We start from the raw sequence: 14,181 nt of genomic DNA, 5'->3' as shown, positions 1-14,181 counted from the left end.
TTTTTGTCTCTAACTTGTTTAGAGACAAAAATTATCGCCGCACATCGGCGATTTTTATCGCAGATAACCCTTGCTATTAGCAAGGTTTATCGCAAATGCGATAAAAAACGCCCGCAATGCATGAATATCGCTGAAAAGTCAGCGATATTCATGCATTATCGAGCAAATGCTCTTAGCCATGTTATCCACCTCCCATTGGATAACATGGTGAAGAACTGCTCAGGGCAGGTGTTAGCTTTTGGAGATATTCGCGCTTAGCGCGAATATCTCCAAAAGTTGGTAATAGGAGATAGCGATGTTAGCGACTGTTTCCAGTCGCTAACATCTTGGCACGCCCACTTTGCATGTCATTAGTGATAAATATCACTGACATGCAAAGCGGGGCCCAAGATGGTCGCTATCTCCTATTAGCTGTCACTAACTGGTGTTAGCGACAGCTTGGTAATAGGGAGATAATTTTATCTCCGCTTTCTTGAATTTTAAAGCCAAAAAAGCGGAGATAAACCCCTTGATAATATACCCCTATGTTTGTTGTTCAAATATCCGAAACGTTCAATCTGCATTTGTTTTAAATTATTTCTTTTTCTTTAGTCTGGTTGTAACTTTTTTTCACTAGTTTTATAATTGTATATATACACGTCTTTAATCATAAAATATAATTCTTCTTTTGTGAGTTAGCTAATTCTAGAGAACCAAACAAAATAAGTGAAAGGTTTCCAAATAACAAGGGCAGTCAGAAGCAAGAAATTAAGGTTACAAGGGACGAAAGCAAGTAACATATTCACACAAAGGGAGCACATGACAAAGAGTGACTGTTACAGAACAAATATATTTGAGTACAAGGCAGAGACTGAAGTGCATAGGGCCACAGGAAAAGGGAGATAGATTCGTTTTTGAAGAGATTGCAGGATCCTTAACAAAAGTGGTACAGAACAGTTTATTACCATTTCTTCCTACAATTTTTGCTTGGTTGTACTCTCTTGACATCATTATTAGGTACTGTGACATTAAATGCCCAATTGCCCGTTCAATAACATAGCTCTCACTGTTTTCAAGGATTGATTTTTTTTTTATTCTTTTACTAGTATGAAACAATAAGGTGAGCCAGAGCCACCACTGCTAGAAAGTGCTAGAAGATAGGATATTCCATCTTCCTTGCCAACAATAACATTGTACATCCTCTTCTACATAGTCTAGCTGTGAGGTGTGGCCTCTATCTATAAATTAGCATATGCAAGTCTTGTACATCATCATGATCTTCTATACTCTGATGGGCTTGAATACAGCAAATCTAATGCTTTTCTCAGATGCTCAGAATTCTATAATATTTCTTCAGATCCCATCAGTATCAGTGTAGAGCCACCGTCACAATCATAGGAAATACTTTGGTTAGGGTTACAAGCTTGTCAGCTTTTTTATTAGATATTTTCGCTCTTTAACTATTTGTCAAGGAGGTTTCTCTTAGCTGAGAAACCCATTATATTTGTTAAAAATAGATTTGTTTGTGTTATTTTTGGTCCCAAATGTGTGCAGTTTATATGTTTTAAAATGTGTTTTCTTGTTTTACTATAGTATGTTGTGTTTGTGTGCATCTTGCTATTATTCTGTATGTAAGTTATTCTTTCTCATTTCATGGATCTCCTGTTTTGCAATTTAGTTATTTATAAATAGCTAAATTATGAATTTAAAAAAACATGTATGCAACTGTTATTAGGGGCAAGGTCATCCAACTATGATAAGAAGTGAACTGAACAAAAGAAAGACTTTCTCTGAGGGAACTAGAGAGATGGGTTTATTAAATGATACAGAAGGAGTAAAGTCTAGATAAAGACAGAGACTGGCGTAAATGTGAACACATGGAATGCTAGAGAGGCATGTCTCCTTCCAAAGGAAAGTGGCAGAGTTGGATTATTGCCCTTTCCTCTTTTTGGGTTTTGTTCTAACATAATCTAGGTGGGCTCTCCATTTGGAAACTGTTTGTCTTGACCAATAGCAAGTATTAATCCAGAGCTCTCATAGTTCTCAGGAATCACTATGTTAGCCTTCTTGGTCCTCCTATGAAATAATAATGTGTATAGGAGCACATTTCACTGGAAGAGAGGCCATCGAATATTACTTACCTGTAATATCTACTTGCTTGCTCTTCAAAGTAGTTTTCGAAAGGCGTGCCCTCTGTCTGTAAAATAGGATATTGAATTCTGCAACCACTGTAAGATCTTCCGAAAATCTGTTGACATGAAGGTATTAAATAATATTTTTTTGATTAGTCACTGTTCTACAATTGTTCTTCACGCCCAGTTACAGATTGCAGCATCTATGTATTGCCACCATCACAATGATGTAAGATCCCTAGAATTGGATCACATGGTTGCGGTTGAATAAGTTAGTTACCACAGGTCTTTTTTTATTTTGAAAGGCAGGTTTCTCTTAATGTAGTACTCCATTTCATTTGTAATTCATGATTATGTTTTTGTTACTCTTTTGAGAGTTATTGATATGCATTAGCTATAAATATGAAATTATTGTTTTTGAGTGTTTTTATGCATTCTTTCAATAGATGTAGCTGTGTTTCCTTATGTAATATTTTTCTTTTTTACCTGCAAATCTCTTGGATTCATAATTGTATATTTTTACAGAAACTCAAAAAAGAAAAATGAAAATTTTTTCAACTACTTTTACCAGTGAGATTCAAGCAATTCACCTCAGAAATAAAGAAAAAAGTGCCCTATTAGCACAAAGGAACCTAAAGATACAAGTAGTTAACTGATTCACAGGGTGTAAAGTTGACAAAAAGGCAGAGACTGAAGAAAATGGGAGCACGTGGACTGGAAAAGAGATACCTTTCTTAACTGAGTGCAGATTCTTAACCAAAAAAGTGCATAGCATAGGTTATTAGACATTTATGCATCAGTTTCTCCTTCAAGTTCCTCTAAACCGAGGACCTAGTTTTATCTGTTAATAAAAGTCTATTTTTGTTGTTCAAATATCCAAAACGTTCAATCTGCATTTGTTTTAAAATATTTCTTTTTCTTTAGTCTGGTTGTAACGTTTTTTCACTAGTGGTATAATTGTATATATACATGTCTTTAATCATAAAATATAATTCTTCTTTTGTGAGTTAGCTAATTCTAGAGAACCAAACAAAATAAGTGAAAGGTTTTCCAAATAACAAGGGCAGTCAGAAGCAAGAAATTAAGATTACAAGGGACAAAAGCAAGTAACATATTCACACAAAGGGAGCACATGACACAGAGTGACTGTTACAGAACAAATATATTTGAGTACAAGGCAGAGACTGAAGTGCATAGAGCCGCAGGAAATTGGAGCTAGATACGTTTTTGAAGAGATTGCAGGATCCTTCTTAACAAAAGTGGTACAGAACAGGTTATCACAATTTCTTCCTACAATTTTTGCTTGGTTGTACTCTCTTGACATCATCATTAGGTACTGTGACATTAAATGCCCAATTACCCGATCCATAACATAGCACTCATTGTTTTGAAGGATTGATTTTTTCAAAATTCTTTTACTAATATGAAATAATAAGGTGAGCCGGTGCAACCACTGCTAGAAAGTGCTAGAAGAGAGGATATTCCATCTTCCTTGCCAGCAATAACATTGTACATACTCTTCTACATAATCTAGCTGTGAGGTGTGGCCTCTATCTATAAATTAGCATATGCAAGTCTTGTACATCATCATGATCTTCTATACTCTGATGGGCCTGAATGCGGCAAATCTAATGCTTTTCTCAGATGCGCAGAATTCTAGATTATTTCTTCAGTCCCCGTCAGTATCAGTGTAGAGCCACCGTCACAATGATAGGAAATACTTTGGTTAGGGTTACAAGCTTGTCAGCTTTTTTGTTAGATACTTTCGCTCTTTAACTATTTGTCAAGTAGGTTTCTCTTAGCTGAGAAACCCATTATATTTGTTAAAATAGGTTTATTTGTGTTGTTCTTTGTCCCAAATATTTGCAGTTTATATATTTTAAAATATGTTTTCTTGTTTTACTATAGTATGTTATGTGTGTGTACATCTTGCTATTATTCTGTATATAAGTTATTCTTTCTCACTTCATGGATCTCCTGTTTTGCAATTTTGTTATTTATAAATAGCTAAAATATGAATTTAAAAAAATGTATGCAACTGTTATTAGGGGCAAGAGCCATCCAACTATGATAAGAAGTGAACTGAACATTTTCTCGGAGGGTACTAGAGAGATGGGTTTATTAAATGATACAGAACGACTAAAGTCTAGATAAAGACAGAGACTGGCGTAAATGTGAACACAGGGAATGCTAGAGAGGCATTTCTCCTTCCAAAGGAAAGTGGCAGAGTTTGATTATTGCCCTTTCCTCTTTTTGAGTTTTGTTCTAACTTAATCTAGGTGGGCTCTCCATTGGGAAACTGATTGTCTTGACCAATAGCAAGTTTTAATCCAGAGCTCTCATAGTTCTTAGGAATCGCTATGTTCACCTTCTTGGTCCTCCTATGAAATAATAATGTGTATAGGAGCACATTAAACTGGAAGAGAGGCCATCCAATATTACATACCTGTAATATATAATTGCTTGCTCTTCAAAGTAGTTTACGAAAGGCGTGCCCTCTGTATATAAAATAGCATATTGAATTCTGCAACCACTGTGAGATCTTCCTAAAATCTGTTGACATGAAGCAATTAAATAATATTTTTGGGATTAGTCACTGTTCTACAATTGTTCTTCACGCCCAGTTACAGATTGCAGCATCTATGTATTGGCACCATCACAATGATGAAAAATCCCTAGAATTGGATCACATGGTTACCGTTGAATTAGTTAGTTACCGCAGGTCTTTGTTTTATTTTGAAAGACAGGTGTCTCTTATTGTAGTACTCAATTTCATGTGTAATTCATGATTATGTTTTTGTTACTCTCTTTAGAGTTATTGATTTGTTTAGCTATAAATATGGAATTCATGTTTTTTGAGTGTTCCTATGCATTCTTTCAATAGATGTAGCTGTGTTTCCTTATGTAATCTTTTTCTTTTTTACTTGCGAATCTCTTGGATTCATAATTGTATATTTTTACAGAAACTCAAAAAAGAAAAATGGACATTTTTTCAACCAATTTTACCAGTGAGATTCAAGAAACTCACCTCAGAAATAAAGAAACAAGTGCCCTATTCCCACAAATGAACTTAAAGATACAAGTGGTTAACTGAATTGCATGGTATACAGTTGATAAAAAGGCAGAGACTGAAGAAAATTGGAACACGTGGACTGGAAAAGAGATACCTTTCTTAACTGAGTGCAGGTTCATACCCAAAAAAGTGCATAGCATAGTTTATTAGACATTTATGCATCAGTTTGTCCTTCAGGTTCCTCTAAACCGAGGACCTATTTTCATCTGTTAATAAAAGTCTATGTTTGTTGTTCAAATATCCAAAACGTTCAATCTGCATTTGTTTTAAATTATTTCTTTTTCTTTAGTCTGGTTGTAACTTTTTTTCACTAGTTTTATAATTGTATATATACACGTCTTTAATCATAAAATATAATTCTTCTTTTGTGAGTTAGCTAATTCTAGAGAACCAAACAAAATAAGTGAAAGGTTTCCAAATAACAAGGGCAGTCAGAAGCAAGAAATTAAGGTTACAAGGGACGAAAGCAAGTAACATATTCACACAAAGGGAGCACATGACAAAGAGTGACTGTTACAGAACAAATATATTTGAGTACAAGGCAGAGACTGAAGTGCATAGGGCCACAGGAAAAGGGAGATAGATTCGTTTTTGAAGAGATTGCAGGATCCTTAACAAAAGTGGTACCGAACAATTTATTACCATTTCTTCCTACAATTTTTGCTTGGTTGTACTCTCTTGACATCATTATTAGGTACTGTGACATTAAATGCCCAATTGCCCGTTCAATAACATAGCTCTCACTGTTTTCAAGGATTGATTTTTTTTAATTCTTTTACTAATATGAAACAATAAGGTGAGCCAGAGCCACCACTGCTAGAAAGTGCTAGAAGATAGGATATTCCATCTTCCTTGCCAGCAATAACATTGTACATACTCTTCTACATAATCTAGCTGTGAGGTGTGGCCTCTATCTATAAATTAGCATATGCAAGTCTTGTACATCATCATGATCTTCTATACTCTGATGGGCCTGAATGCGGCAAATCTAATGCTTTTCTCAGATGCGCAGAATTCTAGATTATTTCTTCAGTCCCCGTCAGTATCAGTGTAGAGCCACCGTCACAATGATAGGAAATACTTTGGTTAGGGTTGCAAGCTTGTCAGCTTTTTTGTTAGATACTTTCGCTCTTTAACTATTTGTCAAGTAGGTTTCTCTTAGCTGAGAAACCCATTATATTTGTTAAAATAGGTTTATTTGTGTTGTTCTTTGTCCCAAATATTTGCAGTTTATATATTTTAAAATATGTTTTCTTGTTTTACTATAGTATGTTATGTGTGTGTACATCTTGCTATTATTCTGTATATAAGTTATTCTTTCTCACTTCATGGATCTCCTGTTTTGCAATTTAGTTATTTATAAATAGCTAAAATATGAATTTAAAAAAATTTATGCAACTGTTATTAGGGGCAAGAGCCATCCAACTATGATAAGAAGTGAACTGAACATTTTCTCGGAGGGAACTAGAGAGATGGGTTTATTAAATGATACAGAACGACTAAAGTCTAGATAAAGACAGAGACTGGCGTAAATGTGAACACAGGGAATGCTAGAGAGGCATTTCTCCTTCCAAAGGAAAGTGGCAGAGTTTGATTATTGCCCTTTCCTCTTTTTGAGTTTTGTTCTAACTTAATCTAGGTGGGCTCTCCATTGGGAAACTGATTGTCTTGACCAATAGCAAGTTTTAATCCAGAGCTCTCATAGTTCTTAGGAATCGCTATGTTCACCTTCTTGGTCCTCCTATGAAATAATAATGTGTATAGGAGCACATTAAACTGGAAGAGAGGCCATCCAATATTACATACCTGTAATATATAATTGCTTGCTCTTCAAAGTAGTTTACGAAAGGCGTGCCCTCTGTATATAAAATAGCATATTGAATTCTGCAACCACTGTGAGATCTTCCTAAAATCTGTTGACATGAAGCAATTAAATAATATTTTTGGGATTAGTCACTGTTCTACAATTGTTCTTCACGCCCAGTTACAGATTGCAGCATCTATGTATTGGCACCATCACAATGATGAAAAATCCCTAGAATTGGATCACATGGTTACCGTTGAATTAGTTAGTTACCGCAGGTCTTTGTTTTATTTTGAAAGAGAGGTGTCTCTTATTGTAGTACTCAATTTCATGTGTAATTCATGATTATGTTTTTGTTACTCTCTTTAGAGTTATTGATTTGTTTAGCTATAAATATGGAATTCATGTTTTTTGAGTGTTCCTATGCATTCTTTCAATAGATGTAGCTGTGTTTCCTTATGTAATCTTTTTCTTTTTTACTTGCGAATCTCTTGGATTCATAATTGTATATTTTTACAGAAACTCAAAAAAGAAAAATGGACATTTTTTCAACCAATTTTACCAGTGAGATTCAAGAAACTCACCTCAGAAATAAAGAAACAAGTGCCCTATTCCCACAAATGAACTTAAAGATACAAGTGGTTAACTGAATTGCATGGTATACAGTTGATAAAAAGGCAGAGACTGAAGAAAATTGGAACACGTGGACTGGAAAAGAGATACCTTTCTTAACTGAGTGCAGGTTCATACCCAAAAAAGTGCATAGCATAGTTTATTAGACATTTATGCATCAGTTTGTCCTTCAGGTTCCTCTAAACCGAGGACCTATTTTCATCTGTTAATAAAAGTCTATGTTTGTTGTTCAAATATCCAAAACGTTCAATCTGCATTTGTTTTAAATTATTTCTTTTTCTTTAGTCTGGTTGTAACTTTTTTTCACTAGTTTTATAATTGTATATATACACGTCTTTAATCATAAAATATAATTCTTCTTTTGTGAGTTAGCTAATTCTAGAGAACCAAACAAAATAAGTGAAAGGTTTCCAAATAACAAGGGCAGTCAGAAGCAAGAAATTAAGGTTACAAGGGACGAAAGCAAGTAACATATTCACACAAAGGGAGCACATGACAAAGAGTGACTGTTACAGAACAAATGTATTTGAGTACAAGGCAGAGACTGAAGTGCATAGGGCCACAGGAAAAGGGAGATAGATTCGTTTTTGAAGAGATTGCAGGATCCTTAACAAAAGTGGTACAGAACAGTTTATTACCATTTCTTCCTACAATTTTTGCTTGGTTGTACTCTCTTGACATCATTATTAGGTACTGTGACATTAAATGCCCAATTGCCCGTTCAATAACATAGCTCTCACTGTTTTCAAGGATTGATTTTTTTTTAATTCTTTTACTAGTATGAAACAATAAGGTGAGCCAGAGCCACCACTGCTAGAAAGTGCTAGAAGATAGGATATTCCATCTTCCTTGCCAACAATAACATTGTACATCCTCTTCTACATAGTCTAGCTGTGAGGTGTGGCCTCTATCTATAAATTAGCATATGCAAGTCTTGTACATCATCATGATCTTCTATACTCTGATGGGCTTGAATACAGCAAATCTAATGCTTTTCTCAGATGCTCAGAATTCTATAATATTTCTTCAGATCCCATCAGTATCAGTGTAGAGCCACCGTCACAATCATAGGAAATACTTTGGTTAGGGTTACAAGCTTGTCAGCTTTTTTATTAGATATTTTCGCTCTTTAACTATTTGTCAAGGAGGTTTCTCTTAGCTGAGAAACCCATTATATTTGTTAAAAATAGATTTGTTTGTGTTTTTTTTGGTCCCAAATGTTTGCAGTTTATATGTTTTAAAATGTGTTTTCTTGTTTTACTATAGTATGTTGTGTTTGTGTGCATCTTGCTATTATTCTGTATGTAAGTTATTCTTTCTCACTTCATGGATCTCCTGTTTTGCAATTTAGTTATTTATAAATAGCTAAATTATGAATTAAAAAAAACATGTATGCAACTGTTATTAGGGGCAAGGTCATCCAACTATGATAAGAAGTGAACTGAACAAAAGAAAGACTTTCTCTGAGGGAACTAGAGAGATGGGTTTATTAAATGATACAGAAGGAGTAAAGTCTAGATAAAGACAGAGACTGGCGTAAATGTGAACACATGGAATGCTAGAGAGGCATGTCTCCTTCCAAAGGAAAGTGGCAGAGTTGGATTATTGCCCTTTCCTCTTTTTGGGTTTTGTTCTAACATAATCTAGGTGGGCTCTCCATTTGGAAACTGTTTGTCTTGACCAATAGCAAGTATTAATCCAGAGCTCTCATAGTTCTCAGGAATCACTATGTTAGCCTTCTTGGTCCTCCTATGAAATAATAATGTGTATAGGAGCACATTTCACTGGAAGAGAGGCCATCGAATATTACTTACCTGTAATATCTACTTGCTTGCTCTTCAAAGTAGTTTTCGAAAGGCGTGCCCTCTGTCTGTAAAATAGGATATTGAATTCTGCAACCACTGTAAGATCTTCCGAAAATCTGTTGACATGAAGGTATTAAATAATATTTTTTTGATTAGTCACTGTTCTACAATTGTTCTTCACGCCCAGTTACAGATTGCAGCATCTATGTATTGCCACCATCACAATGATGTAAGATCCCTAGAATTGGATCACATGGTTGCGGTTGAATAAGTTAGTTACCACAGGTCTTTTTTTATTTTGAAAGGCAGGTTTCTCTTAATGTAGTACTCCATTTCATTTGTAATTCATGATTATGTTTTTGTTACTCTTTTGAGAGTTATTGATATGCATTAGCTATAAATATGAAATTATTGTTTTTGAGTGTTCTTATGCATTCTTTCAATAGATGTAGCTGTGTTTCCTTATGTAATATTTTTCTTTTTTACCTGCAAATCTCTTGGATTCATAATTGTATATTTTTACAGAAACTCAAAAAAGAAAAATGAAAATTTTTTCAACTACTTTTACCAGTGAGATTCAAGCAATTCACCTCAGAAATAAAGAAACAAGTGCCCTATTAGCACAAAGGAACCTAAAGATACAAGTAGTTAACTGATTCACAGGGTGTAAAGTTGACAAAAAGGCAGAGACTGAAGAAAATGGGAGCACGTGGACTGGAAAAGAGATACCTTTCTTAACTGAGTGCAGATTCTTAACCAAAAAAGTGCATAGCATAGGTTATTAGACATTTATGCATCAGTTTCTCCTTCAAGTTCCTCTAAACCGAGGACCTAGTTTTATCTGTTAATAAAAGTCTATTTTTGTTGTTCAAATATCCAAAACGTTCAATCTGCATTTGTTTTAAAATATTTCTTTTTCTTTAGTCTGGTTGTAACGTTTTTTCACTAGTGGTATAATTGTATATATACATGTCTTTAATCATAAAATATAATTCTTCTTTTGTGAGTTAGCTAATTCTAGAGAACCAAACAAAATAAGTGAAAGGTTTTCCAAATAACAAGGGCAGTCAGAAGCAAGAAATTAAGATTACAAGGGACAAAAGCAAGTAACATATTCACACAAAGGGAGCACATGACACAGAGTGACTGTTACAGAACAAATATATTTGAGTACAAGGCAGAGACTGAAGTGCATAGAGCCGCAGGAAATTGGAGCTAGATACGTTTTTGAAGAGATTGCAGGATCCTTCTTAACAAAAGTGGTACAGAACAGTTTATCACAATTTCTTCCTACAATTTTTGCTTGGTTGTACTCTCTTGACATCATCATTAGGTACTGTGACATTAAATGCCCAATTACCCGATCCATAACATAGCACTCATTGTTTTGAAGGATTGATTTTTTCAAAATTCTTTTACTAATATGAAATAATAAGGTGAGCCGGTGCAACCACTGCTAGAAAGTGCTAGAAGAGAGGATATTCCATCTTCCTTGCCAGCAATAACATTGTACATACTCTTCTACATAATCTAGCTGTGAGGTGTGGCCTCTATCTATAAATTAGCATATGCAAGTCTTGTACATCATCATGATCTTCTATACTCTGATGGGCCTGAATGCGGCAAATCTAATGCTTTTCTCAGATGCGCAGAATTCTAGATTATTTCTTCAGTCCCCGTCAGTATCAGTGTAGAGCCACCGTCACAATGATAGGAAATACTTTGGTTAGGGTTACAAGCTTGTCAGCTTTTGTGTTAGATACGTTCGCTCTTTAACTATTTGTCAAGTAGGTTTCTCTTAGCTGAGAAACCCATTATATTTGTTAAAATAGGTTTATTTGTGTTGTTCTTTGTCCCAAATATTTGCAGTTTATTTATTTTAAAATATGTTTTCTTGTTTTACTATAGTATGTTATGTGTGTGTACATCTTGCTATTATTCTGTATATAAGTTATTCTTTCTCACTTCATGGATCTCCTGTTTTGCAATTTTGTTATTTATAAATAGCTAAAATATGAGTTTAAAAAAATGTATGCAACTGTTATTAGGGGCAAGAGCCATCCAACTATGATAAGAAGTGAACTGAACATTTTCTCGGAGGGAACTAGAGAGATGGGTTTATTAAATGATACAGAACGACTAAAGTCTAGATAAAGACAGAGACTGGCGTAAATGTGAACACAGGGAATGCTAGAGAGGCATTTCTCCTTCCAAAGGAAAGTGGCAGAGTTTGATTATTGCCCTTTCCTCTTTTTGAGTTTTGTTCTAACTTAATCTAGGTGGGCTCTCCATTGGGAAACTGATTGTCTTGACCAATAGCAAGTTTTAATCCAGAGCTCTCATAGTTCTTAGGAATCGCTATGTTCACCTTCTTGGTCCTCCTATGAAATAATAATGTGTATAGGAGCACATTAAACTGGAAGAGAGGCCATCCAATATTACATACCTGTAATATATAATTGCTTGCTCTTCAAAGTAGTTTACGAAAGGCGTGCCCTCTGTATATAAAATAGCATATTGAATTCTGCAACCACTGTGAGATCTTCCTAAAATCTGTTGACATGAAGCAATTAAATAATATTTTTGGGATTAGTCACTGTTCTACAATTGTTCTTCACGCCCAGTTACAGATTGCAGCATCTATGTATTGGCACCATCACAATGATGAAAAATCCCTAGAATTGGATCACATGGTTACCGTTGAATTAGTTAGTTACCGCAGGTCTTTGTTTTATTTTGAAAGAGAGGTGTCTCTTATTGTAGTACTCAATTTCATGTGTAATTCATGATTATGTTTTTGTTACTCTCTTTAGAGTTATTGATTTGTTTAGCTATAAATATGGAATTCATGTTTTTTGAGTGTTCCTATGCATTCTTTCAATAGATGTAGCTGTGTTTCCTTATGTAATCTTTTTCTTTTTTACTTGCGAATCTCTTGGATTCATAATTGTATATTTTTACAGAAACTCAAAAAAGAAAAATTGACATTTTTTCAACCAACTTTACCAGTGAGATTCAAGAAACTCACCTCAGAAATAAAGAAACAAGTGCCCTATTCCCACAAATGAACTTAAAGATACAAGTGGTTAACTGAATTGCATGGTATACAGTTGATAAAAAGGCAGAGACTGAAGAAAATTGGAACACGTGGACTGGAAAAGAGATACCTTTCTTAACTGAGTGCAGGTTCATACCCAAAAAAGTGCATAGCATAGTTTATTAGACATTTATGCATCAGTTTGTCCTTCAGGTTCCTCTAAACCGAGGACCTATTTTCATCTGTTAATAAAAGTCTATGTTTGTTGTTCAAATATCCAAAACGTTCAATCTGCATTTGTTTTAAATTATTTCTTTTTCTTTAGTCTGGTTGTAACTTTTTTTCACTAGTTTTATAATTGTATATATACACGTCTTTAATCATAAAATATAATTCTTCTTTTGTGAGTTAGCTAATTCTAGAGAACCAAACAAAATAAGTGAAAGGTTTCCAAATAACAAGGGCAGTCAGAAGCAAGAAATTAAGGTTACAAGGGACGAAAGCAAGTAACATATTCACACAAAGGGAGCACATGACAAAGAGTGACTGTTACAGAACAAATGTATTTGAGTACAAGGCAGAGACTGAAGTGCATAGGGCCACAGGAAAAGGGAGATAGATTCGTTTTTGAAGAGATTGCAGGATCCTTAACAAAAGTGGTACAGAACAGTTTATTACCATTTCTTCCTACAATTTTTGCTTGGTTGTACTCTCTTGACATCATTATTAGGTACTGTGACATTAAATGCCCAATTGCCCGTTCAATAACATAGCTCTCACTGTTTTCAAGGATTGATTTTTTTTTAATTCTTTTACTAATATGAAACAATAAGGTGAGCCAGAGCCACCACTGCTAGAAAGTGCTAGAAGATAGGATATTCCATCTTCCTTGCCAGCAATAACATTGTACATCCTCTTCTACATAGTCTAGCTGTGAGGTGTGGCCTCTATCTATAAATTAGCATATGCAAGTCTTGTACATCATCATGATCTTCTATACTCTGATGGGCTTGAATACAGCAAATCTAATGCTTTTCTCAGATGCTCAGAATTCTATAATATTTCTTCAGATCCCATCAGTATCAGTGTAGAGCCACCGTCACAATCATAGGAAATACTTTGGTTAGGGTTACAAGCTTGTCAGCTTTTTTATTAGATATTTTCGCTCTTTAACTATTTGTCAAGGAGGTTTCTCTTAGCTGAGAAACCCATTATATTTGTTAAAAATAGATTTGTTTGTGTTTTTTTTGGTCCCAAATGTTTGCAGTTTATATGTTTTAAAATGTGTTTTCTTGTTTTACTATAGTATGTTGTGTTTGTGTGCATCTTGCTATTATTCTGTATGTAAGTTATTCTTTCTCACTTCATGGATCTCCTGTTTTGCAATTTAGTTATTTATAAATAGCTAAATTATGAATTTAAAAAAACATGTATGCAACTGTTATTAGGGGCAAGAGTCATCCAACTATGATAAGAAGTGAACTGAACAAAAGAAAGACTTTCTCTGAGGGAACTAGAGAGATGGGTTTATTAAATGATACAGAAGGAGTAAAGTCTAGATAAAGACAGAGACTGGCGTAAATGTGAACACATGGAATGCTAGAGAGGCATGTCTCCTTCCAAAGGAAAGTGGCAGAGTTGGATTATTGCCCTTTCCTCTTTTTGGGTTTTGTTCTAACATAATCTAGGTGGGCTCTCCATTTGGAAACTGTTTGTCT

The 14,181-nt window shown here is 34.6% G+C and overlaps 6 pseudogenes; all 6 read left to right on the top strand.

Annotated features, from left to right (window-relative positions):
- Nucleotides 1-1,420: 1,420 nt before the first annotated feature.
- On the top strand, nucleotides 1,421-1,478 carry LOC144793213 (U7 small nuclear RNA; annotated as a pseudogene).
- Nucleotides 1,479-3,868: 2,390 nt separating this feature from the next.
- Nucleotides 3,869-3,926, top strand: LOC144793235 (U7 small nuclear RNA; annotated as a pseudogene).
- Nucleotides 3,927-6,301: 2,375 nt separating this feature from the next.
- LOC144793234 (U7 small nuclear RNA) lies at nucleotides 6,302-6,359 on the top strand (annotated as a pseudogene).
- Nucleotides 6,360-8,735: 2,376 nt separating this feature from the next.
- LOC144793212 (U7 small nuclear RNA) lies at nucleotides 8,736-8,793 on the top strand (annotated as a pseudogene).
- Nucleotides 8,794-11,183: 2,390 nt separating this feature from the next.
- On the top strand, nucleotides 11,184-11,241 carry LOC144793249 (U7 small nuclear RNA; annotated as a pseudogene).
- Nucleotides 11,242-13,617: 2,376 nt separating this feature from the next.
- On the top strand, nucleotides 13,618-13,675 carry LOC144793210 (U7 small nuclear RNA; annotated as a pseudogene).
- The last annotated feature ends 506 nt before the right edge of the window (nucleotides 13,676-14,181 follow it).

The sequence above is a fragment of the Lissotriton helveticus genome, chromosome 11, assembly GCF_964261635.1.
Source record: "Lissotriton helveticus chromosome 11, aLisHel1.1, whole genome shotgun sequence".
NCBI lineage: Eukaryota > Metazoa > Chordata > Amphibia > Caudata > Salamandridae > Lissotriton > Lissotriton helveticus.
Note: the sequence above shows the minus strand (reverse complement) of the source record. Positions and strands in the feature narration are given on the sequence as shown.